This window comes from Terrapene carolina, unplaced genomic scaffold, assembly GCF_002925995.2.
Source record: "Terrapene carolina triunguis isolate 2854851 unplaced genomic scaffold, T_m_triunguis-2.0 Scaffold97, whole genome shotgun sequence".
NCBI lineage: Eukaryota > Metazoa > Chordata > Testudines > Emydidae > Terrapene > Terrapene triunguis.
In genome coordinates this window covers 5,773,699-5,788,375 of record NW_020664448.1, presented here as the reverse complement: position 1 = coordinate 5,788,375, position 14,677 = coordinate 5,773,699, and the positions used below count along the sequence as shown (strand labels likewise).

Sequence of the window (14,677 nt, the reverse complement as noted above, 5' to 3'; positions counted from 1 at the left end):
TGTTGTTCATTTTAAGAACAGTTTTGCTGCAGATTTGACAAAATGCAAAGAAGGTACCAATGCGAGATTTCTACAGCACTCGACCCAAGGTTTAAGAATCTGAAGTGCCTTCCAAAATCTGAGAGGGGTGAGGAGTGGAGCATGCTTTTAGAAGTCTTAAAAGAGCAACACTCCGATGCAGAAACTATAGAACCTGAACCACCAAAAAAGAAAATCAACTTTTTTTTGATGGCATCTGACTCAGATGATGAAAACGAACATGCGTCAGTCCGCACTGCTTTGGATTGTTATCGAGCAGAACCTGTCATCATCATGGACACATGTCCTCTGGAATGGTGGATGAAGCATGAAGGGACATATGAATCTTTAGCACATCTGGCATGTAAATATCTTGCGGCGCCGGCTGCAACAATGCCATATGAATGCCTATTCTCACTTTCAGGTGACATTGTGAACAGGAAGCGGGCAGCATTAGCTCCTGCAACAAACTTGTTTGTCTGAGCGATTGGCTGACAAGAAATAGGACCGAGTGGACTTGTAGGCTCTAAAGTTTTACATTGTTTTATTTTTGAATGCAGTTATTTTTTGTACATAATTCTACATTTGTAAGTTCAACTTTCATAATAAAGAGATTGCACTACAGTACTTGTATTAGCTGAATTGAAAAATACTATTTCTTTTGTTTATTACAGTGTAAATATTTGTAATAAAAATAAATATAAAGTGAGCACTGTACACTTTGTATTCTGTGTTGTAATTGAAATCGATATATTTGAAAATGTAGAAAACATCCAAAAATATTTAAATGGTATTCTATTATTTTTAACAGCGTGATTAATCATGATTATTTTTTTTATTGCACGATTAATTGCTATTAATTTTTTTAATCGCTTGACAGACCTAATTTTAAAAACCTCTTCTTATTGCCTTTCATATCCCATGCGAGGTGTAACTCATTTTGTGACTTAGACTTTCTGATCGCTCTATCAATGGCCCTTCCATCTCAGCCAGCCCTTCTCTGGCTCACATTTTCTTTTCTTTTCTCTGGTTAGGTGGAACCTTTTTGTTTTTTCAGTTTGATGCTCTTGTCTGACTGCTGCTGACCTCTCCTCACACATCACATCCATAAACCCAAACCATTTGCTTTACTGTAATACGGAATCAAATACTGACTATTCTCAATGCATCCACAGTTTCTAAAATGATCATTAAGAACCATATTCTGCCCCCACTCTGTGTGCATTGTGATGTGAGGCAGGTTGCATTGCAGATCAAGGTCAATATTGATAGTAGAGGAGTTCTGCTACAGCTCACGGGCAGTATATTGCCCTAAGAGTTTCTATGCAATGTTTTCCAAGAAGTTATATAGATAGGACATAGGCTGTTTGATTAATAAACTTATACACAGATCCATCCCCACATTGTCTTTATCACTGAAATTAAAGGAAAGGGGAAGGCTGGGGAGGTAATCATGTAATATGTACTAAAAGTTAAACAAAGTCCCAGCTACTTGTTGTTATTAAAACCCCCTTGGTACTTTTTACAAAAGATGAGAGGTGAAATTCTGACCTCACTGAAGTCCATGGGGGTTTTGTTATTGCCTTCAATGGAGCCAAAGTTTCACCCCAGATGTTAGGCCCAATTCAACAGCTGTCACGTTCTACTACAGAGGTGACTGAATTTCAGTGATGGGTTAAGTGATTCCTTTCTAAGGTTTTGTATATCACTTTGGTAAATGTATAAAGTACTTTAGGAGCCTTTGGGATAAAAGTAAGTAATTTTCTTTCTACAATAATATTTCTATATATGCCATGAAATTCAACTTCTATACATACAAAATTCCAGTCATGATTAATTTAAATTACCTTATTCAATTATTGTACCTCTGCTTTCTAAATGAATGTTCAGAAAAATTCCCCTACAACAGACTGAAGTGCGTGTATTACTTTAGATTTTAAAAAACCCTCCAGTCAGTTTATTCATCCTATTGCTAAATTTATTGGCTGGGTTTATTATGGGCCTATTCCACATTGTGTTTCAGTCATTTTAAAGAAAAAAGAAACCAGCACATGCACTTCTTGAGTTACAGATAATAAAATATATCTTTATTATCATCTCTGTAATTAAACCAAATTTTTGTCACTTTCCCTGAGTGGTGCCTTTTGGTGCCTGTGGCAAATAGTAAAGTAGTTTAACAAGATTGTTCCTAAAAAAGGGAGGCAGTATTTTAATGGGGTTTAGTACTGAACTTGATTTATATTGTTAAAGGAAGTTAGAGGAGGTTTCAATTTATAGCACATGCTTCCGATACGAAAGTAAATTGCTTTGCACAACAAATAACTACCAGGGTTGGGAACTAAGGTTTCATATTGAGTTAAAATGCATAAGGAGGTCACAGAATTCAATGTCTCCTTTTCTCAATGGGTAATTTTTTAGGCCACAATCCTGCAAATACTTGCATATGGTTTTACCATTATGCATCTAATTAGTCCCATTGAAGTTACTCATGCACATAATATTAAGTATGTATGTGTGTCTTTGCAAGTTCAGGGCCTTAGTTTGTAAACTTCAAAATCAACATTTGCTTTACAAAATTCTTAGAAAACTATTAACCTATTTAAGAAAGCTCCTAAATTATATTGGCAAATGTCAAGAGCTTTTACACAAAGTAACAGTATGAACTGGAGAAAGTTCATCTTTCATGGCAATCCGTCTGACCCTTTTAGCCTCATGTTTCATGCCAAAGTGTAATAAGAGAGTATCGCAAAGTACATGACTATATTGAACAATCTAAACACTTTGCTCCAGGAACCTGCATGAGCACTATTAAAATACAGGATGAGATTTTCAAACTCGCAGATGGCAGCGAGGTGCCCAGCCACCATTGACTTTCACTGGGAGTTAGCACCTAATTGCCGTTTGTGCCTCTGAAAATCTCCCCCTTGGTACGTTCAGAGCCACCATTGATCCAGTGACAGTTCTTCATGTGATAGCTTGTAGGATCATACCCATTACATGCCTTTCAAAGCATCAACTTCAAAAATTATATTACATCTAAGTTTACTCTGACAAACAGAAGAAGTTTACGGACAAAAATTTATTTTTTCCTCTTTTTTCCCCAGTTTACTTTGTTAACTTGGCAACTCATTCTATAAGGCCAGTTTCATTTTCCCTCAGTTTCTTCTTTGTTGTAAAGATCCTGATAAACATCAACAAAAGAGTTGAAAAATTCTTGTTTTATTTTAAAGACACATTTAAAATATTGTCAGGACAGTCTGTAACCGGTGCTCTGTCAAAAACTAGATTTGTTTTTAAATCAGCCAGTTCCCCAAAATTTAAGTTCCCTTCAGCATGATGTCAGTACATAGAGTTTGCAAAGGATGAAGGAAATGAAAGTTAGGAAAGATTAAGAAATATTAACTATTACACGGTTCATTAGTCAATACAGATTTTAAAAAACATTTCATGTACATATTTATGTCTGTCTGTCTGTAATGAGATAGCTAGATATACAAGCAATAGTCAGAAGGAAAAGAGTAAAGCCTTTAGCCATCAGAGCATGTGTGTAAATATCCTTATGATCCAATAATACAGCTAAGTGAGTGTGTGTGTGTATTTATAGTTTATTGATGTATATTCATGATATGCCAGAAATAATCACATGTTATATTACAAGAAGTGGAAACAAACGCAAGAACACGATGGATGAGAATAAATATCATGAATATTTTATATCCTGGATGGAAGGATTGCAGTTAGTTGACACTCAGATGTTGTGGTAATGGGGACCATATAAATAGACAGACAGACCAAATAAACTATGTTGACCTTCCATCATGGCATTCTTTTCACCAAAGCGCAATATTACTGTGGGGTATCTTGACAGATTCATAGTTCTGATTTTCTTTTAGTGGCTTCTTCAAGTGTTAATAAAAATATAAAAGTTTTTATGTCTGTTTCAGAATTATTTGAAGCACAGCCTTCTGTCATTCACGGTTCTGAGAATGTCAGATAGAACCTAAAGGGAAAGGTCACAGAGCCCAGTGCTCACAAATCAGATTCATGTGTCAAAGGGAATAAGGTTTTCCACCTGTGCAGAGAAATTTTACACTTAACTGCACCCATGGTTTTCTGCAAAGGAAATCAGTCAGGCTTTTGTGTACTCAGTGGATGGGGTGGGGGAGCTAGGTATTAATCACTGTGACAGACTTCACATCAGAGTCGCAGCTGTCAAACAGAATTGCCACTACTTTATGTCGGCCTTTGCAGATATTTAACAAAAATGGCTTTGTTTAAACTTTTATGGGCAGCAAAATAAAAAAAAGAGAGATAAAGATGAGGTGACAACAAAACGCAAAGGAAAACTGATGAGCTGGAAAGCAAAATGGGCCAAATTCTGTCCTGAGCTGTGGGCCTTTGACTCCACTCAGCTTGGGTGGGAATCAAGCGTGTGCAGAATTTGGCACTAAGTTCTGAGAGATTCACTGGTTGCCAGCAAGGACTTTAAATAGTTTATTTCCCTTGCTGCCAATGTGGTATTTTCCCCTTTCTTTCTCAAGAGTAAATAATTGAAAGAGTTAGTGCTCATCGGTATTGTGCTACCGCGCATCATGTCACATTCTATAAGCACTTTCCGGTGAAATATGGAATTGTGTATTTCCAGAGACTGCTTCATTCACAAGCCCAGGATACAGACAAATGAAAAGTATGGGGTGGACTCCTGCTCTCAGATGTGTGTGCTGTGACTCACTGGCTTCATTGAACTCTGTGCACCTCGGAGGGCGAAATTCAGCCCCGCTATTCCACATGTATTAATTAAATAATGAACACAATAGTTTCCTTAAATATTTCTGGAGCATGTAATCCTTCATCATAAGTATTTGAGTCTAGACATTCAGCTGGCACACGTTGGTATAGCTCACTTGACTTCAGTTGAGCTATTGCCCAATTTTTATCAACTGAGGATCTCTCCCTGGATCTTTTTATTTTATGTAATGAATTGATCCCTGTACTGCTGTACAAGTTATACAATGCTGGGCAGATTCTTAACTGGCGTCATCGCGCCATTGATGGAGCAATGGCACTTTACACCCGCTAGGATCTGCCCATACAATTTTATTTTAGTACTGCCCAGTCACAAGAGGGCCTCAGAATTAGATGAGACTGTTAAGGGATATGAGCAGTATGTAGACTGTTGTTTTGCATATTTTTAGGGGAGGAAAAATTGTCTTGTTGTTAAAGGGACACAGACCTGGTTTACACTTAACATTTTGCCAGATTAGCTGTGTCAGTTAGTGGTGTGAAAAAATCATCCCTCTTGCCAACATAGCTTGCTGGCAGAATCTCTAGTGTAGACCTAAGTTCCCTGTAAGCTGTGCGGCTGGGTGGCCGCCCAGCAGGCTATCAAGTGCCACGCAGTTCAGGTGTTCCTCCCCCCCACTGCCATGTGCTGCTCCTGCCCTCTGCCTTGGAGCTGCTCCCGGAAGCCTCCTGCTTGCTGTGCAGATGGGTGGGGGGAGAGGAGAGGGCTGCTGATGTCAGGGGTGTCCCCCTCCCCCCATCCTTGTACCCCATCTCCACAGAGCGAGGTGGGGGGACACACACGACAGGGCTCAGGATGGAGGGAGCTTGCTGGCAGCTGCTTTTGTATCTGAACTTGCTGATCTACTTAAAAGGTCAGGGTACTTAAAGTGCAGTCAGTGTACTTAAAGGGGCAATGCGCGTCTCTGTCACACACACACACTCTGCCTTTGACACCCACACTCACTTGTATTGTTGTTGTTGTTACTTCTTGATACTTCTTTCAAAGTGCTATTTTCATTTTTTGACGGGCCTGAGCATTTCATAATTTTTATTTCTCTCTTATGCTTAAATTTAATTCTTTGAGTAGTGATTTCTACAATGCCTAACCTGTCCTGGCTGGAGTAATTATCCCTATGGTAACTTTTTAAAAATATATATTATATCTAGGTTTTTGGTTTCTACTGGTGGTGCACATCTGCACATTATCTCGATATGGTGCACGTAACAAAATTCATTCCACGCATGGAGGGAAAAAATTCGAGAGAACACTGGCACTGTAGACACAGTTATACGGGCAAAAGGACAGTTGCCAATATAAGCTGTCTCTCCCCCAGGAGGATTTGCAGGTATAGCTATATCTGCAAACCTTTTCTATTGTAGTCAAGGCCTCAGTCAACCTTTTAGATTTTATTTATTGATATTTTTGGATCATTTGTAATAAGACATTGTCTTGACATGTATGCGTACATATCTAAATACAGAATTAACAGTATCTAGCACCATATTGTGTATGGACCATCTATTGTTATATCATTAACATTTCCTTTTTCCCCCAAAAAATATTTGAATATAACCTTAACATGGTGTTAGGTGTTGTTGTTTAAAACCATTCATACTAACTTCTTTAACTTTTGGGGGAGGGAAGATGTCCTCTGGTGTCTGGGGGTGGAAGAGTCTCAACAGGCTAGAAAGAAAGAAAAGCTAAGGGGAGAAAGGGATGTAACTCAATTATCCTTGCCACAGTCGACTTGAAAGTGACTCAGTTAAAAAAAAAAGTTACAAGTATATTCAAGCACTACACTACACTTCCCTTTAAACCTCATGCCATTTGTGTGCTTTTACAGTTAAATTTTCCTATTTCTCTTCACATGTTGCTGTGTGAAAGACCCACTCCCAACCCCACCAAGCTGCTCATCAGAAGCAAGCTCCTCACAAACCAGAACACACCAACTCAAAGTGGCATCAGACTCTGCCAGGACAACAGATGCAACACCTGCAGACCTATCTCTACTGCTATAATTATACATACTCCCTCAACACACCTTTCAAGATTCCTGGGTCCCACACATACCTATCACAACATGTGGTATACCTCATCCAGTGCATCAAATGCCCCAGTAACAACTGGGTGGGTGAAACGAGACAAATCACTATGCTCTCCAATGAACTCTCACAGAAAAATGATAAAAAACAAAAACACCATATCATGCAAGGGCCAATACTTTTCACAAAGTGATTATTCCATACATGATCTTTCAATACTTGTCCTCAAAGGAAAATCTGCACAACAACTTCAGAAGACAAGCTTAAATTCATAATGCTACTAGACACTAAAAACCATGGACTTAACAGGAATACTGGTTTCATGACTTATTACACCAATCTGTAATACACACCTGCCTGCTAATGGCCTATTACAAACCCCTCTTGCGTAACAATCTAATCTTTGTTGCCCACTCTGTCTCAAGTGACCTCCTACAAAATGCGTTACCCCTTATGCTTAATTATCTGCCCCAACTTGTATTTAACTCAGACACTCTGATTTCTTTCCCCAGACCTGTGTAGTTCGAAAGCTTGTGCCTTCCACCAACAGAAGTTGGTTCAATAAAAGTAACAACTTAGTTACTAAAATTAGTTACTAAAAAATAGAAGATTAAGGGTTGAATTTCTTGGAATGTATTGGATGGAGACAATTTTTTATTTCAGAAAGTGGAGAAAGCTACTAGGGGAGAGGCTGTTCTAGATTTGATGTTGACAAATAGGGATGAACTAGTTGAGAATTTGCAAGTGGAAGGCAGCTTGGGTCAAAGTGATCATGAAATGGTAGAGTTCATGATTCCAAGGAATGGTAGGAGAGAAAACAGCACAGTAAAGATAATGGATTTCAAGAAGGCAGACTTCTTAAGACCAAAGCAGACTGTGAAGAACTTCAAAAAAATCTCACAAAACTAAGTGACTGGGCAACAAAATGGCAAATGACATTTAATGTGGATAAATGTAAAGTAATGCACATTGGAAGAAATAACCCCAACTATACATGCAATATGATGGGGGCTAATTTAGCTACAACGAATCAGGAAAAATATCTTGGCATCATCGTGGATAGTTCTCTAAAGATGTCCACACAGTGTGCAGAGGCGGTCAAAAAAGCAAACAGGATGTTAGGAATCATTAAAAAGGGGATAGAAAATAAAACAGAGTATTTTATTGCCTTTATATAAATCCATGGTACACCCACATCTTGAATACTGCGTACAGATGTGGTCTCCTCATCTCAAAAAAGATATACTGGCATTAGAAAAGGTTCAGAGAACGGCAACTAAAATGATTAGGGGGTTGGAACGGGTCCCATATGAGGAGAGATTAAAGAGGCTAGGACTCTTCAACTTGGAAAAGAGGAGACTAAGGGGGGATATGATAGAGGTATATAAAATCATGAGTGATGTAGAGAAAGTAAGTAAGGAAAAGTTATTTACTTGTTCCCATAATACAAGAACTAGGGGCCACCAAATGAAATTAATGGGCAGCAGGTTTAAAACAAATAAAAGGAAGTTCTTCTTCACACAGCGCACAGTCAACTTGTGGAACTCCTTGCCTGAGGAGGTTGTGAAGGCTAGGACTATAACAGCGTTTAAAAGAGAACTGGATAAATTCATGGAGGTTAAGTCCGTTAATGGATATTAGTCAGGATATTAGCCTGGCCTCTGTTTGTCAGAGGGTGGAGATGGATGGCAGGAGAGAGATCACTTGATCATTGCCTGTTGGGTTCACTCCCTCTGGGGCACCTGGCATTGGCCACTGTTGGTAGACAGGATACTGGGCTAGATGGACCTTTGGTCTGACCCAGTATGGCCATTCTTATGTTCTTATGACTTTAGCAAACTCAGGGAGTTGGTAGATAAGATCCCATGGGAAGCAAGGGTAAGGGGAAAAACAGTTCAAGAGGGTTGGAAGTTTTTCAAAGAGACATTATTAAGGGCACAAGAGCAAACTATCCCACTGTGTAGGAAAGATAGAAAGTTTGGCAAGAGACCACCCTGACTTAACCAGGAGATCTTCAATGATCTGAAACTCAAAAAAAGAGTCATATAAAAAGTGGAAACTAAGTCAAAATAATATAAACAAATAAACAAAAGATTATAAACAAATAACACAAGTATGGAGGGACAGAATTAGAAAGCCCAAGGCACAAAATGAGATTAAACTAGCTAGAGACATAAAGGGTAACAAGAAATCATTCTACAAATACATTAGAAGTAAGAGAAAGACCAAGGACAGGGTAGGCCCATTACTCAATGTGTGGGCGGAGGGACAAAAATGTGGAAATGCCAGAAGTGCTAAATGACTTTTTTTTTTTCAGTTTTAACCAAAACATTTAGTAGCAATTGGACATCTAACTAAATGCAGGTGAAAATGAGGTAGGATCAGAGGTTAAAATAGGGAAAGAACAAGTTAAAAATTACTTAGGCAAGTTATATGTTCAAATCACCAGGGCCCAATGAAATACATCCTAGAATACTCAAGGAGCTAACTAAGGAGGTATCTGAGCAATTAGTGATTATCTTCAAATAATCATGGAAGACAGGATTGATTCCAGAGGACTGGAAAAGGGCAAATATAATGCCAATCTTTAAAAAGGGGAATAAGGACAACCTGGGAAATTACAGACCAGTCAGCTTAACTTCAGTACCCAGCAAACACCTAGAATAAGGTGGTAAGTAACAGCATGGATTTGCCAAGAACAAATCATTTCAAACCAACCTAATAGCTTTCTTTGACAGGGTAGCAAGCCTTCTGGATACGGAGGAAGTGGTAGATGTGGTATATCTTGACTTTAGTAAGGCTTTTGATACTGTCTTGTATGACCTCATAAACAAACAAGGGAAGTACAAAGGTGGGTGCATAAGCTTCCCGCAGCTCCCATTGGCTGGGAATGGCGAACCGCGGCCACTGGGAGCTGCAGGCGGCCGTGCCTACGGACGGTCAAAGTAAACAATCTGTCTCGTGGCCCGGCAGCGGATTACCCTACATTTCTAGGATTCTATTATTACAGTCTGTAAATACCTACATGGGGAAAATATTTAATAATGTGGTCTTCTGTCTGGCAAAGAAAGATATAACACTATCCAGGGCTGAAAAGTTGAAACTAGGCAAATTCAGACTGGAAATAAGTTGTAATTTTTTAACAGTGAGAGTAATTAATCGTTGGTGCAATTTACAAAAGGTCATGGTGGATTCTCCATCACTGACAATTTTTAAATCAAGATTGGATGTTTTCTAAAAGACCTGCTCTAGAAGTTATTTTGGGGAAGTTCTATGGCCTGTGTCATGCAGGACGTTAGACTAGATGATCAAAACGGTTCCTTCTGTCCTTAGAATCTATGGAATAATAATAAATAAGCCTCTGCCTTTTTTTAAAATGGCCTCTGTTGCACTTTTATTAACTTGTGTGATGAGCATCACTAGCTTGCAATCTGAATATCATTGGCTTCAGATAGCAAAGAGTCTTTAAGGACACAATTTGTACAGTATGTGACATAATCAGACACACTCACTCATGGGGGAAAAAATCATCCAAACTCCCTATGAATATGTTGAGAGCAAAAGCCCGACAGCACGACATTGAAAAAAATATTGATTGAAACCCAAAAAGTCAATATTTTTCTTTTGCAAAAGGCACTTTGCCACATAAGAGAACAGATTGTAACATAGGGCTTGTCTACACTACCGCGGTAGTTCGACGGCTGGAAATCGAACTTCCGGGTTCGATTTATCGCGTCTGGTCTGGACGCGATAATTCGAACCAGGAAGTGCTCGCCGTCGACTGCGGTACTCCACCTCAGCGAGAGGAGTACCGCGGAGTCGACGGGGGAGCCTGCCTGCCGCGTGTGGACCGCGGTAAATTCGAACTAAGGTATGTCGACTTCAGCTACGTTATTCACGTAGCTGAAGTTGCGTACCTTAGATCGAATTGGGGTGTTAGTGTAGACCAGGCCATACACATTTGAATAGAGAAATACATAGGGAAGATAGTTGGACTGAACTTGTCAGTGTGCAGAAACTGTTTTCTGTAGGCGCAAAAACTGCAGATTGTTCCTCACTGGAGCTAACTAAAAACTAAAAGCTAGTTTTAAACTTGCACATAGAACACCAACATGGGCCTGATTCCAGTGTCACTAATGTGTGTAAATCAGAATGATGTCCATTGAAGCCAATGAAATTACACCTATTTAGATTAGAACTGGCATGGGAACATTTCAGCATGAGGCTCTCTTAGTTTATAAAGCCCTGAGTTTGTTGTACCAGAGACTAGACTTGTCAATCAATGACATTATAGTGGTTCATTTTGTTTCTCTGTTTTAGTCATGTTGTCCACTGTATGTTTTTTAATCCATCCTCTCTTATATGCTAGTGGTTGCCACCAGAACCTTCTGTCTGCAAGAAGAGAAAGTGGGAAACAATAATGATTTTGCAAATGGCGTGCTGCTGGAGATCAGGTTTAGCCTTCAGTAGTCAGAAAGTTTGTTCCATCTATTGTCTGATTCTGGTATGTGTAGTTTTGCCAACAGTGTCCAAATTGACTGTAAATGCTGGTTGGCAGCATTCACGGGGACACTTGTAGGTAGTTTCATGCTGAAAATTTACTGTATTTGTTACATTTTAACAACTTTTCTGGCATTTGGTCTTCCAAGCAACAGCTGTTTGAAGATCCCATGGCACAAACTTGGTCTCCAAGTTGCCTTTTTAAATGAACATGTGCACTGTACAAATCTAGTTCACCTTACATTACAAAAATAACAAACAAATACATAAAATAATGAATCATGAAATGCTTAATTTGTACCTGCTTTCAGACGCTTGGGGGTTTGGGGAAGGACAAAATGGTCATTTTATAAAAGGCTACATTTTATATTAGTGGGCACAGGAAGTTAATTTGTAGAGGTTTATCCTACACAAAATGCCAGCGTGGTTTGTTGCATGTGTAAGCCCATAGTAAAACATGGTGAGTGAGACACAGGTCTGAAAAGTGTTATTGGTAAAGATTCTGATCTGAAGCCCATTGAAGTTAAACTGGGGAATACTCCTAGAACTGGTAATATCTCTAGAAACAAAATGAATTTTTTAAGGGTGCGCATTTGAAAATGTGGAGGATTTAACTACATATTCAGAGCAGTAGGTCTCCTTTAGCGACCTCCCTTGATGTGATGCTAGCTACTTACCATTTTATTACTTAATTTGTAAAACAAGAAAGTTGCTAACATTAAGGTATCCTCCCTTTGTTGATCCACTACTTAATAGAGGCTTAAGTCAGTTCATCTGATTTCATCTATGATATTTCAGAAGGGTGTTACTTTGTAGACTAGCATTGTGACAGCTAATAGCGCAAATGCTGTTAACACAAAATATGTATTTTATTACACTGTGTAAAATCATCTCTTGATTGGGGGAAAGAGTGTGCTTTTAGGTAACATTTGGTGTATCTGGTTTTTAATGGGAGGTTTGGGCCCAAATCCTGAAAGGAAATCAATGGAAGTAATGAGCCTACATCCTTGAGAATCTGGGTCTTAGACTCTCAGAATTTTAGGGGACACTGAAGTTATATCACTGATTTGCAGTTCTCCAGTAACAATGAGGGAACCACAGAAGAACAACATTCATCACTGGCTAAATCTTTCCCCTTGAGCCAGGCCTGAGTGGCCAGGTTCTTTGTAGCTATCTAATCTATCTTTTTGTATGGTGCCCATCATCAGAGTAGCCGAGTGCCTCATTTGAGCAAAGATTGCTATAGGTCAGGGATTCTCAAACTTCATTGCACCACGACCCTCTTTGAAAACAAAAATTACTTCATGACCCCAGAAGGGGGGACTGAAGCCTGAGCTCACCCAATCCCCACTGCCCCGGATGGGGGGGCCAAAGCCCGAGCCTCACCGCTCTGGGCAGGGGGGTCAAAGCTGAAGCTCAAGGGTTTCAGCTCCAGGCAGGGGGCCTGCAACCTGAGCCCCGCCGCCAGGGCTGAAGCCCTTGGGCTTTGGCTTCGGCCCTGGGTAGTGGCACTTGGGCTTCAGCCCCGGGCCCCAGCAAGTCTAACCAAGCTCTGGTGACCCCATGCAAAGGGAGTCCCGACCCACAGTTTGAGAACCGCTGCTATAGGTGGTTTCTGTGGGGGAAGGAATCCTCCTCTGCCAGACGACAGAGTGGCAGTGGAGTAACAACTTGGTCACTATACTAGTCCTGAGGCAAACCTGCTGGTGTGGCACTCCCCTCATGCATTCCAAATGTCACACATTCAGCTGGGCTTTGGGCAAGCAAGAGAGTTGGGCTGCAGTTCATCCTGGCTGCCCCCAGGGGCTGATGTGACACCTACTGAGCAGGCTGCCTCTTTGCCTCCCCCTCTGGCTCCAATCCACTCCCATTTTCTGGAGACACTGCAATACCAGGTCAATGCATGGGGTGGACAGAGCAAGCTCCTATTCCATCCCCCTGTTTCAAAAATCAATTTAATATACAGTCCTCAAATAAAGGACATATCAGATATTAAACTGATAAGAACAGATATAACTGGCTCTCAGCCAAGAGCAGCCTGAGTCTTAGGCAAGCAGGTTAAATTTCACTTTTGCAGCCGCAGCTTCTGTGCTGCTGCCTGTGTGTCAGGGAAACTTCATCTAACCCGCCCTCCCCCCACCCCCGGCAAAAGCGTTAGAATGATTATTTTGCGATTATTTATATTACAGTAATGCCTAGGGGTTCCCATTAGGGATCAGGCCCCCGATGCTAGGCATTGCACACACATGTAATTAAATAAGATGGTTCCTGCCCCAAAGAGCTCCCATCTTACCACATAGTGAAAGCCACCAGTGGGCTGCAGCAGATGAACAGGAGGGCAAGGGCCTGCTAACTGTGCAGTGGATGAAAGAGAAGAGCCAGGATTGGGGGTTGGTCGGGCAGAGTCTGCAATGCGAGAGAGGGACAAGAGAGGCGGAGTGTGAAGTGGACAGAGTCAATGACTGAGATAGTGGAGGAGAGAGGAGAAAGGGCGAAAGCAGGGGACTTAGAGCAGAGGAGAAGTCATGGATGTTGATGGACTGGTAAGGAGCGTAAGAAGAGACTGGTGTGAGCAGTGTAGAAGTCAACAGGGAATCCAGCAACGGAGAGTGCAGGTTCAACAGGGAGGGGAGGATGATGAGACAGGAGGCTGGGGCTCCTGGGTTCTTCTTATTTGTCTTCTGATTTATGAGCCTTTGGGTTCATGTTTTCAGGCTTTTCTATGCAACCATTAGGGTAGAAACTTAATTAAAAAAAAAAATGAAAGCTGAGATTTTCATCTGGTCACCTGACTCCTGGAGCTGGGACTGTAAGAAAAACACCAAATATCATAAGAATCATGAAACCATGAGAGTTGGCAATACTGAAATGTATCTGTATAAAGTTCTAAGTCATACAATTGCTTTCCTCCCCCCCCTCCCCCCCCCGCAATACCTTTGATAGCACAGAAAAGTTTCATTTTTGCTTCCTTGATTGGAAAGTTTCTATGCATCATTGGGGGCAGCCAGTGTCTCAGCTGGGACATATTACATACAGAGCAGCAGGGCACAAACCAAAAAAGGTCCTGCTTCTTGTTAGCAGGACAGTGATTCTACAAAGCCCAACAAATACAGATCCCTAGAAAATTCTGAAATGTACAATACAGTTAATTTTTTTTTGTTTCTCTTTGTGATTGGAGGATTTCTCTGTGTATCAATATAGTCATCGATGTGCAGGGCCGGCTCCAGGCACCAGCTTGGCAAGCAGGTGCTTGGGGCGGCCTCTCCGGAGAGGGGCAGCAGGTTCAGCTATTCGGCGGCAATTCGGCGGACGGTCCCTCACTCCCGCTCGG

General features: G+C 40.6%; 1 protein-coding gene and 1 non-coding gene across 3 annotated transcripts in view; one reads left to right on the top strand and one right to left on the bottom strand.

Annotated features, from left to right (window-relative positions):
- Window positions 1-14,677, top strand: part of TENM4 (teneurin transmembrane protein 4) — a 419,617-nt gene that overhangs the window by 156,517 nt on the left and 248,423 nt on the right. The window lies entirely within an intron of this gene.
- On the bottom strand, window positions 13,205-13,394 carry LOC112107088. Its single transcript, XR_002908150.1, has one exon. It is a non-coding gene; the product is annotated as a U2 spliceosomal RNA (small nuclear RNA).